Source organism: Bos indicus, chromosome 11, assembly GCF_029378745.1.
Source record: "Bos indicus isolate NIAB-ARS_2022 breed Sahiwal x Tharparkar chromosome 11, NIAB-ARS_B.indTharparkar_mat_pri_1.0, whole genome shotgun sequence".
Lineage (NCBI taxonomy): Eukaryota > Metazoa > Chordata > Mammalia > Artiodactyla > Bovidae > Bos > Bos indicus.
In genome coordinates, this window is record NC_091770.1 from 71,348,159 (window position 1) to 71,366,157 (window position 17,999).

The 17,999-nt window shown below is 40.6% G+C and overlaps 1 protein-coding gene across 2 annotated transcripts in view; it reads right to left on the reverse strand.

Moving 5' to 3' along the window:
* The window catches only part of BABAM2 (BRISC and BRCA1 A complex member 2), a 418,531-nt gene that overhangs the window by 138,130 nt on the left and 262,402 nt on the right, over positions 1-17,999 (reverse strand). The gene's annotated exons all lie outside the window — the stretch shown is intronic.

The window sequence follows — 17,999 nt, forward strand, 5'->3', positions numbered from 1 at the left end:
ATTGCTGATCTTTCTAATATTCCTGAATTCCATGTCTCTAATGGTGTCTTGGGACTTCCCTGGTGGCTCAGCTGGCGGTGAAAAATCTTCCCGAAATTCAGGAGACGCATGTTTGATCCCTGAGTCGGGAAGATCCACTGGAGGAGAGCATGGCAATCCACTCCAGTATTCTTGCCAGGAAAATCCCACAGACAGAGGAACCTGGCGGGCTACAGTCCATGGGTTCACAGAGTCAGACACAACTAAAGTGACTGAGCACGCAATGGAGTCCTGGTCTTCCCTGTAAGTTCCCAGGGAATACATTCTGCACACTGCTTCTCATCCCAGAGATCAGGCTGCTTCTTGAATTCTCTAAAGTCATGGCCTAAACATCATAATTTTTATACCATTTATTGCCAATCTCTAGTTCAATGGAAATAGAAAATTATACTTTTCCTGGAAAGCTATAAACATTTAAATACAATAAACAATGATATCCATTCAAAGATGGGCACAACAGAAAAAATGAACAGATAGGTAACACACAGAGAGAAGATAATGGCAAAGATTATAATAGGGAATTAATAACTAAGATATGTAATGAACTCTAGTGAATCAATAAGAAAAAATGTTAAAATGGGCAAAAATACGAACAGGCAATTCACAGAAGGGGAAACTTAAATGTGTAAGAGCAAACAAAGTGATGATCAGTCTACTAATAATCATAGAAATAAAGATTAAAGCAAAATGCCATAAGGATCGGCAAAAACTATCAATTTGTATAATACAAAGTGTTGGTGAGGTTGTGGGACCACAAGCATCTCTGGAACTGCTGATGAGATTCTAACGTGGCACAGCCCTTCTGGGAGAGCAACCTGGCCGTGCTGTAAGAATGTTCACCGTATACAGCACGCTGAGACAACTTAGCTGTTTGTCACTATGGGGATGAAAAGGAAAATGTGATGGATGCCTGATATGGAACCCCACATGGCAATCAAGTTCAACAACCTAGATATAAAGGAAAGATCTTAAAAGAATAAAGCCTAGCAAATGTAAGAAATAGAACATGAACTTTAGTAATCACCTATGTGAATGAAAAACATCACTTCTGTAAAGTCCACAAAAAAACACAATATATTTTTAAGGGTATATCACGAACATTATTCATGGGAATGAGAATAAAATGGAGATGAGGGTAAGAAGTAAACAGAGAAAATAAGTAATCCTTGAACAGACTGGTGGTCATGGTACTGTGCTTATATTAACCTAGCAGTAGGACGAATTCAACTTTCCACCCCAAGTTTCCATGGATACTCATACCCACATACAAAGGTGGCTTCCCTCACAGCTCAGTCGGTAAAGAATTTGCCTGCAATGAAGGACACCTGGGTTCAATTCCTGGATCAGGAAGATCCTCTGGAGAAGGAAATGGCAATCCAATTCAGTATTCTTACCTGGACAATCATGGACACAGGAGCCTGGCCGGCTACAGTCCACAGGATCGCAAGAGTTGGACACGACTTGGCGACTAAACCACCACCACCATACACAAAAAGTAGAAAAGCATTGGCAAGAGTTAGATGATAACCATTCATGAAGCTCTTCCTAAAATTACTGATTAAAGTATGCAGACAAATAAAATGAAATGGGCTATGGAGTGATGGGGATCTGAATATAAAAGACTTTAAGCAAATGAAAAATACTGATGTTGTTACTTGCTTTTTAACAGCTAGAGTAGATCAAGATTGTTTCACAGTAGCCTTTACAAGTAAGTCCCTTTCTTAATGAACTGACAGATGTTATAAAATAAGAAACCAAGATCCTAAAATAAAAGGCAGCCCTGGAGAAATATAGTCACAGAGACAATCCCACTACTGGGCATATAGCCTGAGAAAAACATAACTGAAAAAGACACGTGTACCACAATGTTCACTGCAGCACTATTTACAACAGCTAGGACATGGAAGCCGGAGAAGGCAATGGCACCCCACTCCAGTACTCTTGCCTGGAAAATCCCATGGACAGAGGAGCCTGGTAGGCTGCAGTCCATGGGGTCGCTAAGAGTTGGACACGACCGAGTGACTTCACTTTCACTCTTCACTTTCATGCATTGGAGAAGGAAATGGCAACCCACTCCAGTGTTCTTGCCTGGAGAATCCCAGGGATGGGGGAGCCTGGTGGGCTGCCATCCATGGGGTCGCACAGAGTCGGACATGACTGAAGTGACTTAGCAGCAGCAGCAGCAGGACATGGAAGCAACCTAGATGTCTATCGACAGATGAACAGATAAAGAAACTATGGTACATTTATACAATGGAATATTACTCAGTCATAAAAGGAACACATGTGAGTCCGTTCTAGTGAGGTGGATGAACCTAGAGCCTATTATACAGAGTGAAGTCAGAAAAACAAATACCGTATACTAACGCATATACATGAAACCTAGAAAGATGGTACTGATGAACCTATTTGCAGGGCAGCAGTGGAGACACCAGACACAGACAACAGGTTTATGGACACTGGGTGGCAGGTAGGAAGGAGAGGGTGGGATGAATGGAGAGAGTAGCATAGAAACATAAACACTAACATATGTAAAACAGTCGGTGGGAATTTGCCGCATGACTCAGAGAACTCAAACCAGCGCTCTGTGATAATCTAGAGGAGTGGGAGAGGGTGGGAGGTGGAAGGGAGGCTCAGAGGGAGGGGACATACATATACCTATGGCTGATCCGTGTTGATATATGGTAGAAACCAACACAATATTGTAATTACCCTTCAATTAAAAATAAATTTTTAAAAACAGAAGTAAACCAAGTGAATTCATTACAAAGGTTCAAAGTCCAACCTGCCACCTTAGCTCACTCTGACACTTCATTTTGACTTTTCTAATTTTGGTATGGGTTAATTTTGAGACATGACTACCCATACACAAGGCAGGAAGTGTCCCACAAAGATTCAGCGATAAGAACGTATTCTTTCTCAGGAGGTTAAAGTACAAAATACCTGCCGATGCTTTGCCATAATCAACGGTAGTAAAAGAAGGGAAGAATTTCCCCCCATGTTTGAAGTGCTAAAAACACACATCTGTATTGTGTTTGCCTGTTGTGTTGTGTGTTTAGTCACTCAGTTGTGTCCAGCTCTTTGCGACATCATGGACTGCAGCCTACCAGGCTCCCCTGTCCATAGGGATTCTCCAGGCAAGAACACTGGAGTGGGTTGCCATGACCTCCTCCAGGGGATCTTTCTGATTCAGGGATCAAACCCAGGTCTCCCGAATTGCAGGCAGATTCTTTACCATCTGAGCCACCTGGGAAGCCCTATATTGTGTTTACAGACCGTATTTTGTACTACTAACTGAAGATTTTTATTAAGTTTAAGTCTCTTCTTTTTTTTTTTTCGCTTGGATTTTCTCTTAAAAATACCTCTAAAGAAAGGATGAGAGTTTTTTTGATGATTTGTACTCAAAGGTTCAATTTTTTTCTTTTGAACATTTGAAGATATTCTTTCGGACATATGGACAAGTTAAATAATGCCATGTCCTCTCTTCTTTCCCTAGCTGCAAGTCTTAAATTAACAAAAGCCTCCAGCTAAACTGTTCCCATCACATTAACCAGAACAATAACACTAAGCTCAGCTTTGGCAAGTCAAATTCACCTTGCTGTTTCTGAAGCAACTAGATGCTGGAATTAAAGCATTAATTTAATTTAATTTAATTTAAATTTTCTATCCTCCAAGGAACTTCTTAACACTGTAAGAATATAAGCAGTTCTTGATAAAGCTATGGAGAGAAGAGTCACTTCTTAAATCGGAGGAAAAAGAAGAGTGTACAAACGAGGGAGAAAGAAAGGGAGGAATGGGGAGGGGAGGCAACAGGAAGCAGGGGACACGTGGGTGGGGTAGGAGCCAAGGAAGGGGAGAGGAAGGTCAAAGTTGAGGACAACTAACAGAGCAGGGTTAAAGTAATCCAGTATTGGGAACACAGTAAGCACCCTGGTCACAAGTTGTACTCCATTAAGCAGTATTTAACCAAACCTTTCTGGTATCTTCTCTATGATTTATTTTCCTTCTCTGACCCTGAAGTGCTTTTCCAACCAGTCGCACACTCCTTATCAGCATGGAGGAGTGAACTGCACCCAGAGACAGTCCTGAGACCCGGGAGCACCCTCAGTTCTAAAGCTTTTAACTTGCTCTGGCAAAGGATGCCTTTGGCCTGCTGTTCCCAATTGCTGGCCTGGCCAACCCTCCTGGTGGCTCACCCTACATGACTCCCCTGAGGGAGGAACAGCCCGTCTTTGCATGTGTGCGGTGACCACGGTGATCTTTCACCACCCAGGCCTTCATATTCATTCTGCAGCCAGGCCTCTACCACTCCCCCGTGTCTTGCCAGAGGCTTTGTCTTCATTTTGCAACCTGTTCCTGCTGATGCACTGCAGTTTCTTGCCAGCCAGGATCTTTGTGCGTCTCGAGACTTAAGAAATCCCTGGCAAGAAGCTGGAGAGGGTTAGATGAGGCTACAAAATGGAGATGAAATTCCTGGTAGGGCCAAATCTCAAGAGTTGGGTCATGCTTATTCTTTGTTTTTTCCTTCCTTCCCTTCATATTAAAAACCCACCTATACACAACAGAAGAACTTTTAAGCAAACTTTCCAATGATCTGTCCTTTGGTGACAATGAAAGCCACAAGCTGAAGGTTATTTCTTATGCACCCTGAGATTTAGAGCTCCATGTAACACCCATGCTGACACCACAGCCTCTCTGAGTGGGCACTGACTTCCTCCAAAAATATCATCTCTCTTGGCATCCTCAAAGCCTCATATATAAAAAATAAATATAAATGAAAATGTGTGTATAGAACAGCAAATGTCGAGGAGATTGGGTCCACATTAGCCATATGGTATTTTGGGGTAAAAACAATCATTATGTGATACTAGAACCAAGGAATATGACATTCAGATTCATCTCTAAAATCTGGTATCTTGTTTATTTTTGCTATCCTCATTATATAATACTAGGATTCCTTTCCTTATAGTTAAATGCTTAATAACAACAACAAAAAAAAACCTTAAACATAAAAAAATAGAACTCAGGACATAATTCCTTTTTTCTATTTTTTTCCTACTTAGAAAAAAAACTGTACTGCAGTTGAAATATTGTATTAGTTTCAGTTGTACAGCAAAGTGATTCAGTTACATATATATGTGTCTGTTTTCATATTCTTTTCCATTATGGTTTACATGGGCTATTAAATATGGTTTCCTATGCTATAGTCCTTGTTGTCTTATCTATTTTATATATAGTGGTGTGTATCTGTTAATCCCGCATTCCTAATTTATCTCTCTTCCCCCCACCACCCACGACCCCCTGTCTCTCCCCTTTGGTAACCATAGTTTGTTTTCTATACAGGCTACAACTCTTTGGTTATTAGTGAAATTTACCACCCCCCACCCCATCAAAAAACAAAATCCAAAAAACCTGGTAAACTTATAAACAGCCTAGAGTCTTTTTTTTTTTAACTAGAGTATAGTGGATTTGACTGTGTGGATCACTATAAACTGTGGAAAATTATGAAAGAGATGGGAATACCAGACCACCTGACCTGCCTCTTGAGAAACCTGTATGCAGGTCAGGAAGCAACAGTTAGAACTGGACATGGAACAACAGACTGGTTCCAAATAGGAAAAGGAGTACGTCAAGGCTGTATATTGTCACCCTCCTTATTTAATTTCTATGCAGAGTACATCATGAGAAACGCTGGGCTGGAAGAAGCACAAGCTGGAATCAAGACTGCCAGGAGAAATATCAATAACCTCAGATATGCAGATGATACCACCCTTATGGCAGAAAGTGAAGAGGAACTAAAAAGCCTCTTGATGAAAGTGAAAGAGGAGAGTGAAAAAGTTGGCTTAAAGCTCCACATTCAGAAAGCTAAGATCATGGCATCTGGTCCCATCACTTCATGGCAAATAGATGGGGAAATAGTGGAAACAGTAGCTGACTTTATTTTTTGGGGCTCCAAAATCACTGCAGATGGTGATTACGGCCATGAAATTAAAGACGCTTACTCCTTGGAAGGAAAGTTATGACCAACCTAGATAGCATGTTCAAAAGCAGAGACATTACTTTGCCAACAAGGGTCCGTCTAGTCAAGACTATGGTTTTTCCAGTAGTCACATATGGATGTGAGAGTTGGACTATAAAGAAAGCTGAGAGCAGAAGAATCGATGCTTTTGAACTGTGTTGTTGGAGAAGACTCTTGAGAGTCCCTTGGACTGCAAGGAGATCCAAGCAGTCCATCCTAAAGGAGATCAGACCTGGGTGTTCTTTGGAAGGACTGATGTTGAAGCTGAAACTCTAATACTTTGGCCACCTCACACGAAGAGCTGATTCATCTGAAAAGACCCTGATGCTGGGAAAGATTGAGGGCAGGAGAAGTGGACGATAGAGGATGAGATGGCTGGATGGCATCACTGACTCGATGGACATGAGTTTGGGTAAACTTCAGGAGTTGGTGATGGATAGGGAGGCCTGGCGTGCTGCAGTTCATGGGGTCGCAAAGCATCGGACACGACTGAGTGACTGAACTGAACTGAACTGATCGTGGATTTACAATGTTGTATTCTTTTCAAGTGTACAGCAAAGTGAATCAGTTACACATATGCATATATCCACTCCTTTTTTTTCTTTTAAGATTCTTTTCCTATGTAGGCCATCACAGAGTACTGAATAGAGTTTTTAATAAAACAGCCAAACCTTGTAGTTCTAGTCTATTTTTGGAAAGGTCATTGATGATTTGAATTTGAATGGCTCTTTCAGTCAAGTGAGCAAGAAGAGGAAGTTATTTAAACTATTATTTATAGATGACAAGTCCAATTAATTGCTTCAGCAAACTCCCAGCTGCTTACTAATATACACTTGACCCTTCTGGCCAACTGAGAGTGTGCAGAGTGTGGTTACAAATGGATAGTTCGCGGTCCCTTCTTCCACCTGCAACGATACACTGATTTTATTAACAGGGAATGAAGAAGAGGGTTAATATCTATAAATTACTTTATATTTCATTCACTTCCCTAACAAATTAGCCTTTTTAGCCTTTCATTAGTAGACAGTAATAATATCCAAAAACATTCAGTGGAGGGACACTTGGGACTTAGTGAGAGGCAAACACTGAATGATGATCCGTGAAAAATGAACACAGAAGACTCATCAGTGACTGATGAGAGAAAGGAATTTAGTGCAAAGACCACAGTCTTTTGTCCTGCCTTTTCCTTTAAGTGCTGTGCACTGTCAGTAGTCTAGCAGACAGGAAGGTTATTCAGAAAGTAGATTCTAAATCAACCATGAAGAAGGTAAACAAGAAGAGAACGCATATTTCCCTAAAAGGCACCTTTCACACATTTAGTAGAGAAGACAGCAGTGCTAACTGTGATTAACAGTTCATTTTCATTAACACGCACAAAATGGAAAGGGGTTTCCTAATATTTACTTCACAGACCAGCTCTACCCATGCCCTGCTTTAATGTCAATTACAGAGCACTTACTTTGTCTTACTGTCCAGGGTGTTTTCTTCTATGCCTCACCGTGGCTCCTAAATTATGGCCAGAAACACACTGTTAAGCTTCCCAGAACCCAATCTGCCAATGTGACCCAGCACTCTAGCTGGTTCTTCGCTCCTCACCTGCTTTACTGCCAACTAATGGGACAACACAGCTCCTGAGCTCTTCTCCAATCCTGCCTTAGGTCACTCGTCCCTAATCTCTTTAGCTTATACCTAGTCTCCGTTTTATCCTCTGTACTTTAACTGCCGTTGATACAAAAATAAGAGTTCATTCAGAGAATTTATTGAGTGCTCACTATTTGCCAAACACAGTTCTAGGAGCTGGGTGTATAGGAGTGGACAAAGTCATTTGTTAAACTTTTACATTGAGGAAATAAAGACTGCCATCTTCTAGAAAAACCCACAGCTGCCCGAGCAGCAAATACAGGCTGGGAACAGGAAGAGCTGGGTGGCACTAACCTGTGCCAGCCTGGCCAAGAATACACACATAAAACATGCAACTTGCTACAAGCATGTAATGAAAGAGCAGAGGCTGTGAGTCGGCCAAGAAGTCAATTCAGCATGTAATGTAGCGCATGCCACTTTGCTTCTGGGATTACACCAACTGGCATGATGCTTCCAAAATCAATTGTCTCTCCCCAATACTGGCCCAGCAAAGAGATTAGCACTGCATTATTAAAAAAAAAAAAAAACAAAAAACAATGAATCCAAGAATCGCAAAGACAAAGAAGGCTCTAAAAAGATATGCTAGGTAGGAACCATGGGAACAAGTACACAAGCTAGAGCCAGCAAAGCCCAAATTCTAGCTTTTAATAACCACACCTAAACAGCAGGCACCCTGAGCCTGCCTTTCCAGGCTGTTTAGTGGGAGTGGCCCTGAGGGACCTAAGGCCCAGTCACCCACTTTCTCCTCCACTGGCTGCCTTAGGAGATCTTGCTACAGTCGAAATCCTCCCCTCTCTGTCCTGCTGCCAAAATGACCACACTCTTAATCCACACCCCCTGGCTTCCTAAAGCCCACAAAGGGCCTGCTTTAGGGTTGCTTGTTTTGGGGACTTTATTACAATCAGAAATGATTTTTAATACAGTTAAGGCATAAAAAAAATATCTCTTCCTTTCTCTTTCCCCATTCCTACTTGCATCCTGCAGGTAAAGACCAAAGACTGTGGATATCACAGCAGGGGTCTCTGCTTACCTAAAGGCCTGAGGTAAGACTGATATTAATACTGCAGCCAACTAAAAACTCCAATATCTGAAGGTCAAAAGAAGACCCAGTCTCCCAGTATTGAGTCACTAGAGCTAAAGGCAAGAAGGTTAAGGAGGGGCAGGTGCTTTGGATGTGGAGCAGGAAGGCAGCTTGGGTACCAACAACCAAATACTATGTTAAAGGAAAGGCTTTCGCTAAAGGCTTTCAGACCCTCTTGACAGTGTAAATGCAGGTGCAAACTTGCCTGAAGGCTGCCTGAAGTTGTGAATTCTCAGGAAAGAGCTTGTGTTCCCTGCTACCCAATCCCAAGGTCATGGGAGACAGGTTTCCTTACTGTCCCCTTCTGTACTACAGATTTCTCATTTAGCCTTACATGGAGAGTTTTGTACTTTGGGGCCCCAGTTTTGCTCAGGTCCCTCTTATTAGACTCCTCACCTTGGACAAAACCTTGGATTTGGCTCCTGTCCCCTAAATCCAACAAGTTGTGTGTGTGTGTGCACACATGCTCAGTCATGCCTGACTCTGTGCGACCCCACAGACTGTAGCCTGCCAGGCTCCTCTGTCCATGGGATTTTCCAGGCAAGAACACTGAAGCAGGTTGCCATTTTTCCCTCAAGGGGATTTTCCCAACTCAGGGATCAAACCTGTGTTTCCTGCATTGGCAGGTGAATTTTTTACCACTGTGCCACCTGGGAAGCCCCAGATCCAACAAGTTATCAGAACCCAAGCCCAAGGGCATCATAGTTAAGTGGATGTCCCTGGACTGAAAGCCGACTTGAGTGCTAATCTATTATTTCTGCTTAAACATTATTTCTGGCCTTTGAAGTGATGTAACTTTCTTTAAGTTTTTATTTTATTTCATTTCCAGAGTTTTTGGTCAGAGTTGTTTAGGTACTTAATCTTGCACACCAGGAGAAACAGAAGCTGGGACGTGTATTTTGTGTCAGAAAGTTCCCCCAATGATTCAGACGTCCACGTCTGAATTCCTGATTCCATCAGGTGTGGTTACGAGAGCTCTCAACCATGGCTGCAGTAGACATAATTTCCTGATTCCTTCTAACAAAAATAGCAATTATCTGGTTAATCTCTTTTACCATCTTCATCTCCCATCTAGCTTAAAGAGTAGGATGTGTAGACAACTGTAAAGAGGAAACATTCTAAGCATTCTAATATGCCATGCCCACTTTCTATTGCGAGTATCTGTGGTGCTTGTAAAAGGGAGGAAAGCATATTCTGAGCACTTGAAAAGCATAAAAGTCTTCTGATTTTTGATTTCACACACACTATTTCTTTGACTTCTTCTTTCAACCTAGTAAGTTAAGTATTATGAGATAAAGCAGTGACCTCAGAGAAGCTAAACAAACTGGTCAAGGACACACACGCATGAAGCTTTGAGCCAAGAGTCAGTGTGACTCAAAAGGATGTGTTTTTCCCCTCCCTTAATGTTGTTCCTGAGGAGTCGAAAATAAAGGCTCAAGTCCTCCTGGAGCTGACATTTCCATTGGTCAACCAGTGTGCCAATTCAGAGATGAAGGAACTAAGGTTAAAAAAAGGGTCAGGGACAGGCTGACAGACACAGTCCAAGAGAATGGCGGAGCGGGCACTGTTTGCTGAGTCCCTGGTCGCAAACGCCAGGCTTAACTTAAAAAAAAAAAAAATGTAAAATTGTTTTTGTGGAAAAGTCTTTAACTTTGGATTAATTATGCACAATGGTGAGAGGCACTCTGCTCACTACGGTGGAAGCTGATGCTTACTTCTCAAGTATGGCGGCTCACAGGGCAACACCTTCAAACCTGTTGGCACTAGTTACAACCCCAGTGCCTCTAGGATGGGATTCTGTCTTTGCTTGTTCAAGCTAATATTTTATGTGTGTGTTAGACTTGCCCAAAGCTACTTCTGTATTAGACAGACTTGAATTTTTAACTATTTTGAGTGGAAAATGTGTTATTTTCACCTGGCACACTCATTTCTGCTAGTATGTGGACCAATGGTCTTTGTCAAATACACTGACTGAGACCTTATGTCCAATGGGAGCCACTTTTACACACATAGGCTGTTCACATACACACACACACGTAAACAGTTAACACTATTTGGTCAATCAGGACACACTAGTGCACCTAGAGGCTCTGGCCTTCTAAGCCACACCCTGCCCCTCACTGCCCCTGACCCAAAAGGATGAATTTTGCTCAGTTGCTGCAGTTTGAATCCAGGAGTTTGCTTCATAAGGTCCATGCCCTCTGCCCTTTGGAATTCTTATATCATGGATATAAAAATAAATAGAATACCCTGACAACTATGGAAAATTCTATAAAGGTTGTCTGTATTACTATCTGGAAGAGACTAAGGAATCTGGAAAGTAGAGAAGAAACCCTGTCCGAACAAATATAAAATGATACAGTAAAAAGATAAAGGGAAGACCAATGCAAGTACCAATAAGCAAAAACTGAAGATGAATTCTTAACAGCAAGCTGCAACTTGCAAAAGTTAGCATGCCTTTCTCCCAAGGTGTTTAAAAGTGCCAATGTGACATTTGTGAAAAGGGGAAACAGAAACTATTCTACTGTTAAAAAATAAACTCTTTGCATTTAACCTCAGAGCTTTCCTTGTACTCAAATCTTTCTAGTTGTTCCTGCTAGAGCACACTTTTCTCTCTGGTATAGGATTCCCATTTAAAATGTCTATGTTGCAAACATATCACACGTTGTGAGGAAGACAATGAGAAGTATGGTTTTACTAACCAGCATAAGTGATAGTTGCTGCTTACTTAAAGAAGTTTCTGTTTTCTTGGCAGAAAACAATGTAAACAAAGTCAGTTTGGTCACCATAAGCTTAGTTCTATCCAAGAAAATCTTGCCTAGCAACCTTCTTAATCTTGAGGGCCACCAAGTAGGAGCCAGAGAGTGGGCAAGCTGACCCATGGCTCCCTGCTCTTACCACGAACCCCAGAAAGCATCCTCATCTCACCCACCTGCCTTCCACTCTCATCTCCAGTCATACTAAGCTTTCTTCTATGCCCCTGCACATGCTGTTCCTTTTGAGTGGAACTCTCTCTCCCATTCTTTGCGTGGCTGACCCTTACTTATCCTCAGGTCTCAATTTAGATGTCTCCTTCCCCTGACACCCCAAGTCTGGGTTAGGGGGTCCTCTCAAGTGCTCCACAGGACCCCTTTCTTTCCTCTCAGAATACATATCAAACTGCTTACCCTCCACTCTCCCCACACACACACTATAAGGGCAGTTTCTCAAAGGCACTGACTCATCTGTTTTCTTCCTGGTTTTATTTCTGTTGCCTACAGGACCTGACACCTGGCAGGTGCTCAGAGATTATCTGCTGACTAAGTGAATGAAGCAAAATGAGGAAGCAGAGGAGGGAAGAGGAAAAAGGGAAGAGAGAGCACTGCTTCCGAAGGAGCAGGGTGGGGTGTCCATGGCAATCATGTCATAAGTTTAGGGACATCATCTGTTTCTACATAGAAGTGATCATGACATAGCCTTCTCTTCCTTCTTGTAAACTGCAAGGGTGACTGACATACCTTGGATTTTCCTGAGCAATGAATATGCTGACAATGAGATCCCAGGCAAGATACAACAGAAGTAGCAATAACCCCTTGTAGTTTTATGCTATTTTACAGTTTTTTAGGAATAGTCACAGGATTTTTATATCAGTTCTGGGAGGCAGGCTGGACAGATATTATGACTCTTCTCATTTCACACATGAGGAAACTGAGACAGGAGATAGAAACCCACAAATTGTGATGCTTTAGCTTCTCTACCTGGCGTCATGTATAATCTTCTGCCAACATCAGTGGGACTCTTTGCTCCTGTCGGAAATATCTCTTTGAGTGATGTCATCAGTTAGATGAAAATGATCATATTAAGCAATCAATATTTTTTGTTCCTACAGCTTTGAGGAAAAACTGACATAAACTGCACATTTTCAAAGCATACAACGTTAGAGACTTTTGACACAGGTATACACTACACCCAGGAATCTATCATCACCATCAAGATAATGAACACATTCATCATCTCTCAAAGTTTCCTCCTGCATTTGTAATCTCTCCCTCCTGTAAGTACATCACTCCTATCCCCAGGCAACCACTGATTAGCTTTGTCACTGTTGACTTGTTTGTGTTCTCCACATCTTTATATAAATGTGATCATACAGTATGTATTCTTCTTTATCTAGTTTTTTTCCCCACCCAGAATGGCTGGATGTTTCAACAGTACATTCATTTTTTAACTGCTGAGTAATATTCCATTGTATAGACATACCACAATATATATTTATCCAACCACCCGCTGGATGGACACTTGAATTGTTTCCACCTATTAGCTACTGAAAATAAAGCTGCTATGAAAATTCATGTGCAAATATTTCTGTGGACATATGCTTTTGTTTCTTTTGCTAAGTACTGAGAGTAGAATGAGTGGGTCATTTGACAGGTGTATGCTTTACTTTGTAAGAAACTGCCAAACTGCTCTGCAAAGTAGATATATTATTTTATATTCCCATGAAAGTTCCAATTTCTCTATATCTTGCTAACACTTGGTTTGGCTGGTATTTGTAATTTCAGCAGTTAAAGGGGATGTATAGTGTTATTTCATTGTGGTTTTAATTCATCTTTCCCTAAAGGCTGTGTATGTGCTCAAATATTTTTTTTGCCTATATTTTATTGAGCTGTTTGTCTTCTTCTTTTTAAATTCTAACAGTTCTTTGTATATGTTGACAAAGTTCTTTGTCAGATACATGTTTTGAAAATATTTTCTCTCTAGCCTATTGGCTTGCCATTTTGTTTTAGTAATAGTGCCTTTGAAGAGCTAACATTATTATTTTGATGAAGTCCAACTTATTAATATTTTTTTCTTTTTGTGTACCATCCTTAAGAAATCTCTTCCAAACCCAAAGTTACTAAGATTTTTTTTTCCTATGTTTTCTTTTAAATATTCTAGTTTTAGCTCCTTCACGTAGGTCTAAAATCCACTTTGAGTTAATTCTGTATTTGATATGGGGAAAGGACTGAGGTTCATCATTTTGCTTATGGCTCCAATTGTTCCAGCATCATTTGTTGAATGATTATCCTTTCCCTGTTGAGTCACCTTGGCACCTCTGTCAAAAATCAAATTGTTCATGTATATGTAGATATAGTTCTGGACTCAGTACTCTGTTGCATTTATCTACTTTTATCTCTTTATATCAGGATCACTCTGCCTTGATAATTATAACATTATAGTCAGTATTGAAATCAGGTAGTGTAAGTCTTTCTTCCAACTATGCTCTTTTAAAAATTGTTATGACTACTCTTGGTCCTTTGCATTTAAATATATATTTTAGGGTCAGGATGTCAATTCCTGTGAAAAAAAGTCTGCTGACATTTTTGCTTGAGAATGCCTTGAATCTTAAAGATCAATTTGGGTAAGAACTGACATCTTAATACTGAACCTTATGACCCATGGATAATATATTTTTCACTTACTTATGTCTTTTTTAACTTCTCCTTTATAGTTTTCAGCATCTAGATTTTTTAACCTTTTTTGTTGTTAAATTTATCCCTGAGTACTTCCTATTTTTGATACTACTGTAGATGGTATGTAACAAAAACAGCTCCTTTTCAAAGAAAAGATTTTTTCTTTTTTTTGTTCTGTTCTGCCTATCTCCAATCTTCTGTCCTTCTGTACAACCGATATTTTCTGTGCAATCCATGTACCAGGATCTGAAGACTCTGGCCCATGCTGATCTCTTCCCTTTTGCTCTCACTGCCTATAATATGCAAACAGTACATTTATTCTAACTGCATCACACAACATTGTTATGTTTGTTGTTGTATTCTTTAATTGTTTCTTGTATATGCCTTATCTGCCCAATTAAATTGCAAACCCCTTGGGAGTACAACAATAATTTATACTTAATTATAAATCTACAATGCTTAGAATATTGATAGGCAAATAGGAAATAAATCTTTTTTTTTTTAGTGAAGGCACTCATAAATTCAGCAAACAAAACCTGTCTAAAACTCTAGCCTGTATTCAGTACTACCTTACAGTTAAGCAGATAAAAAACCAAATATTAAATGTGTTTCTTATATTCAACCACAGCCTGGACACTAAGGGGTTCAAGGAACTGTAGATTTGTTTTCTTGTCCTTCGGGAGCTCACTAGGAAGGAAAGCACTTGAAGAGACCATCCCGCTACATACCTAGATGGCAGTTCTAAAAGGGCCTCAGGGCCTGTTGTCAGGGGAAGCCTAGCTGCATGGAGGCTCCTGTCCACTTTCCATTTCAGTCTCTGGTATGTACAGTTTTGACAAATAGCTGTTAGCATCTGATTGAGTCTGTTTACAATACAGAGGCAGTTGTTTGTTTACAAGACACAGGCCAAACTCTACCCTCCAATATCCAGGAATTTATTTCAGTGTTTTTGGGCCCACTACTGAACTCCGGTTCCTGGCCCTAACTATTTCTCAGCAGAATTTAAGGTTGTAACCAACTTGTTTTCAAGCCCTTGAACTCTAGGGTCCCCCAATCCACATAATAAATCAGTTTCAAACTTATTTGCCACAAAGAATGCGGGACAGTTTAAGGAAGTCATCAACGGTGTTTTTTAAGTGGCAAGCCAGTTGAATGGCTGGGATGTTGGGCCACTGTCACACAGGGGAATGTGGAAGTAGGATGAAGAAAGTGATAAGACGCCCAGAAAGGAGAGTATGAAAATGTGGTGGTAGGCTAAGGTAGGAATTCACCACGGATTTGCAGATATGACAGAAATGAGTCTGCCTGCAATGTGAGACCTGGGTTTGATCCCTCGATCCGGAAGATCCCCTGGAGAAGGAAATGGCACCCTACTCCGGTATTCTTGCCTGGAGAATCCCATGCATGGAGGAGCCTGGTGGACTATAGTCCATGGGGTCGCAATGAGTCAGACACAACTGAGCGACTAACACATTTTTAAACTGTCACATTTAAAAATAAAGATGTATTTAAAAGGGTCAGAAATACTTTAAGTATTTAAGATAAATACTGAAAAGAAAAGAAAGGTGGTGGTTCCGGTACTTTGCCTTACTTTCTAGGTAGTCTGTCCCACTCTCTTTAAGAGTATCTGGAAAGGCCTCATGCCCCGACCCCTGCACTGGGGTCACTTGTGGACCAATACACACTGAGACAAGAATCTCAGGCAGAAGACTGGAACTTGAGACCTGATATGTTTTCAGTATAACTTGAGTTTAATATTACAGGAGTCTAAGCCAGTTCCAAAACTGTGCCCAGTGCTGTTTCTGGCAGGTGTGTGTTCTGGATCATCCATGAGTTATTTACAATTGCTTGACATGTAAGCACGACAGATTTTAAAGATCAAAACACAGGTGTGTATCAGTGTTGCACAATCCTGCGGTAAGGGCAGAACATGAGATCATTCTACCTAGAAACAACCCAAACACAAACACCCACCTGGGGCTCAGGTGTATGGCTCTGTCTGCAGGCAGATAAATTTATCTCTGGAGTTTTGTTCTAATATAACTGTGTTCTGATAAGAAATGAGGTTTTGAAGCATTTATACTACTCTAAAGTGGGTGGGTCTTCTCAGTTGACAAGCATCTTCTACACCTGCCTTTATGTTCTTTTTAATCTATTCCAAGATCCATTTCTCAACATAAATGGGTTACAGACACCCATAATTTAAACAGCCTTACTTATTTTCAGTCTCAATAAACATAAGACAAGAGTACAAAGGTTTCAGGACAGTAAAGGCAGAAATATTTTCCATCTCATTATGAACCAAGAAAGAAAATTATCAAGATGACGTCTTAAGAAAATAAGTGACTTAATTAAAACCACCTCATGAAGTAGTGTGTGGATGCCATCCAATGATGCATTTAATATTAAATATGTCCTGTATGGAAAGGCAGTGCACAGTAACTGTTTCATGAATTGTAAAACTACTTAGAGAGAAAGAGAGAGAGAATTGAATAGAAGGCAGGGCAGATAATCTTTTTAAGTCATAGCCCTGAAACTTTGGTTAAGCTTCACAGAAAGCCTGGAATTTATTTCACTTACAAAAGAAAGCTAACAACAGGAAAGGAGTTGGAGACCCAACTAAGCAAGTGCACACTTATCTCCTGTGTCCAAACGCAAACTTTCAACAGACTAGGAGTTAAGTTTTGTATGAATAAGAGCACAGAGGGAAGCGTTATATATGTATCTCTGTGATCAAATAACTACTTTTTGGCTCTCTGATATGAAGATTTTTCCAAGGGAAATAAGTCCCTTCTTTAAAAAAAAAAAAAGGAAAAAGAAAAAACACACACAAACATCAACAGGAGACGCATTTTGTACACCACCACCATTTGGTTAACAGATGTTGGCGTCTGCTCTCAGCTTTCACAAACAGATCAGTGCACTTGATTTTTGTGCAGCATCTTCTCTCCAAAAGAGATGTGAAAAGCTGTGTGGCTGGTTTGACAGTGTGTCTATGGAATCTGCCTAAGAATGATAAGGGGGCGAACACCTGGCAGGCTCATTTAGATGCTGTCTGCACTGGTGACTGGCTCCATGACAAGGTGGCTGCTGAGCTGCAGAAATGCCATCTCTTCTAAAGTGAGCCCAGGCACTGCCATGTGCCACACTGTGTTGCTGTGGCTTGCTTACTTCATGCCTCGTTATTATACAACCTTCAGTTACATTCAGGGGAGAAGTATATTTTGGTAAATTGTATTGTGTGATTGTGTAGTGAAGTGTAATTAGTGTAAGAAGTGTATTGTGTGATTCAAAGGGATGTTTTGGATTAACGGGAGCCATATATGACCTATTGAAAAAAACAACAACTCACTTTTGGAACCCAAAGAACCAGGATCTAGTCCTTACTTTCTTGCTGACAATCTCCACCTCCCCAAGGCAGTCAGGTAAATCTTCTGGATCTCAGTGTCCCAGGCTGTAAAGTAAGTTGAGCACTTGGACTAGAAATGCATTTCTCAAACTTTTCAGGCATGAGGGGCATTTTAACACATCAAAATCTCTCTCAGCCTAATCAAATGGCAGCAGTTATACTTCAAGAATCTGTGCAATTAGAAAGCAGTTACACTTCAAAAATCTGTGCAATAAATAATGATAAAAAGAAACTCTCAATACAGTGACAGTTGAAAATAAAATTCCAATTTACTAATCACAGCAGAGTCTGCATTGATTTTTAAAGGAATGGTATACAGATGTTGGACATTATTTATTTAGTCTACAAACAACAGTGAGTGTTCATATGAGTTTGTCG